Here is a 6,880-nt window from a genome sequence, read left to right on the forward strand (position 1 = left end):
TCCGATCTACGCTGGATGGCTTGATGGCCGTCTTGTGCCTCCCGGCTGACACTGTTCAGAATCTTCCCCGAAGAGCTACCGACCAATGGCAGAGCAGCCTGCCTCCGCCATTCGTGGCCGCAAGAGCTCCGACCAAAATCCCGCTCCCCGCCCCACCGCACTACAGTGGTTGCGCCACCCCCGGCCAATCCACGAAGACTCGCCGTCATCCAGATCCGGCGGCGGCAGTACCTTCAACCCACGCAACTCTAAGATAGCCATGTAAGCGCTGCGTCCACGGCGAACTTGCGCCCCCGCACCCTTACGTTAGACACTAGCCAACCGGCAGCCTAGGAGCTCCGCCACCTCGAGGGGTGCTGCTTCCCATTGGGAATCGATTGGCCCAGAATAAAAACTCAGACAACTAATGCCAAAATAAAGTGATTTGAGATGAGTGTATGACCTATCTTGCAGCCTGGTGAAGTAGGCAACTCTAGCTGACGAGTCGGTGAGGCCGGCGCGGTTGCGGTGGCTACCGGCAGCAGTAAAGCAAAGATGTCATGACGGTCGACGGCTACGGGGAAGCAGCACCGGAACCCTGTTGGACGCTACCAACATTGGAGCCGCTCCGGCACCATGCACAACGGCGGGAGTGAATTGGCTCCGGTACGGTTCACGCGGCCGTCGTCGACGTAGCTCCGGCACCATGGAGTAAGAGGCACACGACCCAGTGCACGACGGCAAACGGACATCGTCTTCGGCATTGGGGAGGAGGGCGGCGGTGAATTTGGTGCGGTGTGGGGCGCCATGGAGGAGGGGCTGAGGTTTCTCGGCTCGGGAGAAGGTGATTTGGCGCCCACGGGGTATGAATGGGAAATTGGGAGGGGGAATGATATGTCTCCAACGTATCTATAATGTTTGATTGTTCCATGCTATTATATTATCTATTTTGGATGCTTAATAGGCATTTTATGCTATTTTATATTATTTTTGGGACTAACCTATTAACCGAGGGCCCAGTGCCAGTTTATGTTTTTTTTGCCTATTTTAGAGTTTCGCAGAAAAGGAATATCAAACGGAGTCCAAACAGAATGAAACCTTCGCGATGATCTTTCTTGGACCGACAGCAAACCAGAAGACTTGGAGGTGAAGTCAGAGATGTAACGAGGCGGCCACGAGGCAGGAGGGCGCGTTTAGAGGGGTAGGGCGCGCCCCCTACCTCGTGGGCCCCTCGTAGCTCCCCTGACCTAGTTCCTTCGCCTATATATACTCTTATACCCTGAAAACATCCAGGAGAGCCACGAAACCACTTTTCCACCGCCACAACCTTCTGTACCCGTGAGATCCCATCTAGGGACCTTTTCTGGCATCCTGCCGGAGGGGGATTCGATCATGGAAGGCTTCTACATCAACACCATTACCTCTCTGATGAAGCGTGAGTAGTTTACCACAGACCTTCGGGCCCATAGTTATTAGCTAGATGGCTTCTTATCTCTCTTTGATTCTCAATACCATGTTCTCCTCGATGTTCTTGGAGATCTATTCGATGTAATATTCTTTTGCAGTGTGTTTGCCTAGATCCGATGAATTGTGGATTTATGATCAGATTATCTATGAATATTATTTGGTTCTTCTCTGAATTCTTATATGCATGATTTGATATCTTTGCAAGTCTCTTCGAATTATCGGTTTAGTTTGGCCTACTTGATTGATCTTTCTTGCAATGGGAGAAGTGCTTAGCTTTGGGTTCAATCTTGCGGTGTCCATTCCTAGTGACAGTAAGGGCAGCAAGGCACATATTGTATTGTTGCCATCAAGGATAAAACGATGGGGTTTTCATCATATTGCTTGAGTTAATTCCTTTACATCATGTCATCTTACTTAATGCGCAACTCCGTTCTTTATGAACTTAATACTCTAGATGCATGCTGGATAGCGGTCGATGTGTGGAGTAATAGTAGTAGATGCAGAATTGTTCCGGTCTACTTGACACGGACGTGATGCCTATGTTCATGATCATTGCCTTAGATAACATCATAACTATGCGCTCTTCTATCAATTGCTCGGCAGTAATTTGTTCACCTACCGTAATATTTGCTATCTTGAGAGAAGCCACTAGTGAAACCTATGGCCCCCGGGTCTCTTTTCCATATTATTTAATCTCGTTTACATCTTGCTAGTTTCCGATCTACTATTTTGCAATCTTTTACTTTCCAATCTGTAAAGCAAAAATACCAAAAATATTTACTTTACCATTTATCTATCTCTATCAGATCTCACTTTTGCAAGTGACCGTGAAGGGATTGACAACCCCTTTATAGCGTTGGGTGCAAGTTGTTGATTGTTTGTGCAGGTATTCGGTGACTTGTGTGTTGTCTCCTATTGTATTGATACCTTGGTTCTCAAAACTGAGTGAAATACTTACGCTACTTTGCTGCATCACCCTTTCCTCTTCAAGGGAAAACCAACGCAAGCTCAAGAGGTAGCAAGAAGGATTTCTAGCGCCGTTGCTGGGGAGATCTACGTTAAGTCAAGCCATACCAAGTACCCATCATAAACTCTTCTCCCTTGCATTATATTATTCGCAATTCGCCTCTCGTTTTCTTCTCCCCCACTTCTAAAACGATTTTCTAAAACCTTTGCATTTTCTTCGCCCCCTCTCTTGTTCGTCTCTTTTTGCTTGCTTCTTGTGTGCTGGTGTGTTGGATTGATTGCTTTGTCACGATGGCTCAAGATAATACTAAATTGTGTTACTTTTCCAATACCAACAACAATGATTTTATTAGCACTCCAATTGCTCCCACTACTAATGCTGAATCTTGTGAAATTAATGTCACTTTGTTGAATCTTGTTATGAAAGATCAATCTTCTGGCCTTCCTAGTGAAGATGTCGCATCCCATCTAAACAATTTTTTTGATTTGTGCGATATGCAAAACAAGAAAGATGTGGATAATGATATTGTTAAATTGAAGCTATTTCCATTTTCGCTTAGAGATCATGCTAAAACTTGGTTTTCATGTTTTCCCAAAATAGTATTGATTCATGAAATAAGTGTAAAGATGCTTTCATCTCTAAGTATTTTCCTCCCGCTAGGATCATCTCCCTTAGGAATGATATTATGAATTTTAAGCAACTTGATCATGAGCATGTTGCACAATCTTGGGAGAGGTTGAAATTGATGATACGTAATTGCCCTACACATGGTTTGAATTTATGGATGATTATACAAAAAAAATATGTTGGATTGAATTTTGCTTCTAGAAATCTTTTAGACTCGACTGCGGGAGGCACTTTTATGGAAATCACTTTAGGAGAGGCTACTAAGCTCCTAGATAATAGTATGGTTAATTATTCTCAATGGCACACTGAAAGATCCACTAGTAAAAAGGTTCATGTGATTGAAGAGATTAATGTTTTGAGTGGAAAGAAAGATGAACTTATGAAATTATTTGCTAATAAAAGTGTTTCTTCTAATCCTAATGATATTCCTTTGTCCACTTTGATTGATAATAATAATGAATCTATGGATGTGAATTTTGTTGGTAGGAACAATTTTGGTAACAACGCATATAGAGACAATTTTAATCATAGGCCATTTCCTAGTAATTCCTCTAATAATTATGGTAATTCCTGCAGCAACTCTTATGGAAATTTTAATAAGATGCCCTCTGATTTTGAGAATAGTGTTAAAGAATTTATGAGTTTGCAAAAGAATTTCAATGCTTTGATTGAAGAAAATTTTCTCAAGATTGATGATTTAGCTAGGAACGTGGATATAATTTCTCTTGATGTTGATTCTTTGAAACTTAGATCTATCCCACCTAAGCATGATATTAATGAGTCTCTCAAATCCATGAGAATTTCCGTTGATGAGTGCAAAGAAAGAACCGCTAAGATGCGTGCTAAAAAAGATTGGTTTGTAAAAGCGTGTTCTTCTAGTTTTCATGATAATAATGATGAAGATCTAAAAGTTATTGATGTGACTCCTATTAAATCTTTGTTTTCCAATATGAATTTTTATAAAGGTGGGACTGGAGATGAGTCAACTTTAGTTAAAAGGCTTCCCAATGATTCAGAGTTTTTAAATCTAGATGCAAAAATTGATAAAAGTGGGATCGAGACTAGGATTTGTCACTCTGTATGATGGAGAGGTATCTCTGGGCCCACTCGATAATGCATCATCATAATGAGCTCAAAGTGACCAAGTGTCTGGTCACGGGATCATGCATTATGGTACGAGTAAAGTGACTTGCCGGTAATGAGATTGAACGAGGTATTGGGATACCGACGATCGAATCTCGGGCAAGTAACATACCGATTGACAAAAGGAAATTGTATACGGGGTTGCTTGAATCCTCGACATCGTGGTTCATCTGATGAGATCATCGAGGAGCATGTGGGAGCCAACATGGGTATCCAGATCCCGCTGTTGGTTATTGACCGGAGAGCCGTCTCGGTCATGTCTATGTGTCTCCTGAACCCGTAGAGTCTACACACTTAAGGTTCGGTGACGCTAGGGTTGTAGAGATATTAGTATGCAGCAAACCGAAAGTTGTTCGGAGTCCCGGATGAGATCCGGACGTCATGAGGAGTTCCGGAATGGTCCGGAGATAAATAATTATATATGGGAAGTCGAGTTTCGGTCATCGGGAAAGTTTCGGGGGTCACCGGTATTGTATCGGGACCACCGAAAGGGTCTCGGGGGTCCACCCAGTGGGGCCACCCATCCCAGAGGGCCCCATGGGCTGAAGTGGGAGGGGAACCAGCCCCTGGTGGGCTGGTGCGCCCCCCCTTGCCCCCCCTGCGCCTAGGGTTGGGAACCCTAGGGGAGGGAGTGCCTCCACTTGCCTTGGGGGGCAAGGCACCCCCTTGGCCGCTGCCCCCCTAGGAGATCCCATCTCCTAGGGCCGGCGCCCCCCTGGGGACCCTATATATAGAGGGAGGAGGGAGGGAAGCCGCACCTTTGCACTTGGCGCCTCCCTTCCCCCTTGCTACACCTCTCCCTCCCGCAGACGCTTGGTGAAGCCCTGCCGGGATCCCTGCTGCATCCAGCACCACGCCGTCGTGCTGCTTGATCTTCATCAACCTCTCCTTCCCCCTTGCTGGATCAAGAAGGAGGAGACGTCTCCCTGACCGTACGTGTGTTGAACGCGGAGGTGCCCTCCGTTCTGCGCTAAGGATCTCCGGTGATTTGGATCACGACGAGTACGACTCCCTCAACCCCGTTCTCTTGAACGCTTCCGCTCGATCTATAAGGGTATGTAGATGCACTCCTCTCTCTCGTTGCTAGATGAACTCATAGATTGATCTTGGTGAAACCGTAGGAAATTTTTTATTTTCTGCAACGTTCCCCAACAGTGGCATCATGAGCTAGGTCTATGCATAGTTCTCTTTGCACGAGTAGAACACAAATCTGTGTGGGCGTAGATGTTGTCAACTTTCTTTCCACTACTAGTCTTATTTTGCTTCAGCGGTATTGTGGGATGAAGCGGCCCGGACCGACCTTACACGTACGCTTACGTGAGACAGGTTCCACCGACTGATATGCATTAGTTGCATAAGGTGGCTAGCGGGTGTCTGCCTCTCCCACTTTAGTCGGAGCGGATTCGATGAAAAGGGTCCTTATGAAGGGTAAATAGAAGTTGACAAATCACGTTGTGGCTTTTTCGTAGGTAAGAAAATGTTCTTGCTAGAACCCTATTGCAGCCACGTAAAAGATGCAACAACAATTAGAGGACGTCTAACTTGTTTTTGCAGCAATTGCTTTGTGATGTGATATGGCCAAAAGTTGTGATGAATGATGAATGATATATTGTGATGTATGAGATCATGTTCTTGTAATAGGAATCACGACTTGCATGTCGATGAGTATGACAACCGGCAGGAGCCATAGGAGTTGTCCTAATTATTGTATGACCTGCGTGTCAATGATTTAACGCCATGTAATTACTTTACTTTATTGCTAAACCGTTAGCCATAGTAGTAGAAGTAATAGTTGGCGAGCAACTTCATGGAGACACGATGATGGAGATCATGATGATGGAGATCATGGTGTCATGCCGGTGACAAAGATGATCATGGTGCCCCGAAGATGGAGATCAAAGGAGCTATATGATATTGGCCATATCATGTCACTACTATTTGATTGCATGTGATGTTTATCATGTTTTTGCATCTTGTTTACTTAGAACGACGGTAGTAAATAAGATGATCCCTCATAATAATTTCAAGAAAGTGTTCTCCCTAACTGTGCGCCGTTGCGACAGTTTGTTGTTTCGAAGCACCACGTGATGATCGGGTGTGATAGATTCTAACATTCACATACAACGGGTGTAAGACAGATTTACACATGCAAAACACTTAGGTTAACTTGACGAGCCTAGCATGTACAGACATGGCCTCGGAACATAAGAGACCGAAAGGTCAAACATGAGTCGTATGGAAGATACGATCAACATGGAGATGTTCACCGATAATGACTAGTCCGTCTCACGTGATGATCGGACACGGCCTAGTTGACTCGGATCATGTAACACTTAGATGAGTAGAGGGATGTCTAATCTGAGTGGGAGTTCATTAAATAATTTGATTAGATGAACTTAATTATCATGAACTTAGTCTAAAATCTTTGCAAAAATGTATTGTAGATCTAATGTCCAATGCTCATGTCAACATGAACTTTAACGCGTTCCTAGAGAAAACCAAGCTGAAAGATGATGGCAGCAACTATACGGACTGGGTCCGGAACCTGAGGATCATCCTCATAGCTGCCAAGAAAGCATATGTCCTAGAAGGACCGCTAGGTGAAGCACCCATCCCAGAGAACCAAGACGTTATGAACGCATGGCAGTCACGTGCTGATGATTACTCCCTCGTTCAGTGCGGCATGCTTTACAACTT

Source organism: Triticum dicoccoides, chromosome 1B (genome assembly GCF_002162155.2).
Source record: "Triticum dicoccoides isolate Atlit2015 ecotype Zavitan chromosome 1B, WEW_v2.0, whole genome shotgun sequence".
NCBI lineage: Eukaryota > Viridiplantae > Streptophyta > Magnoliopsida > Poales > Poaceae > Triticum > Triticum dicoccoides.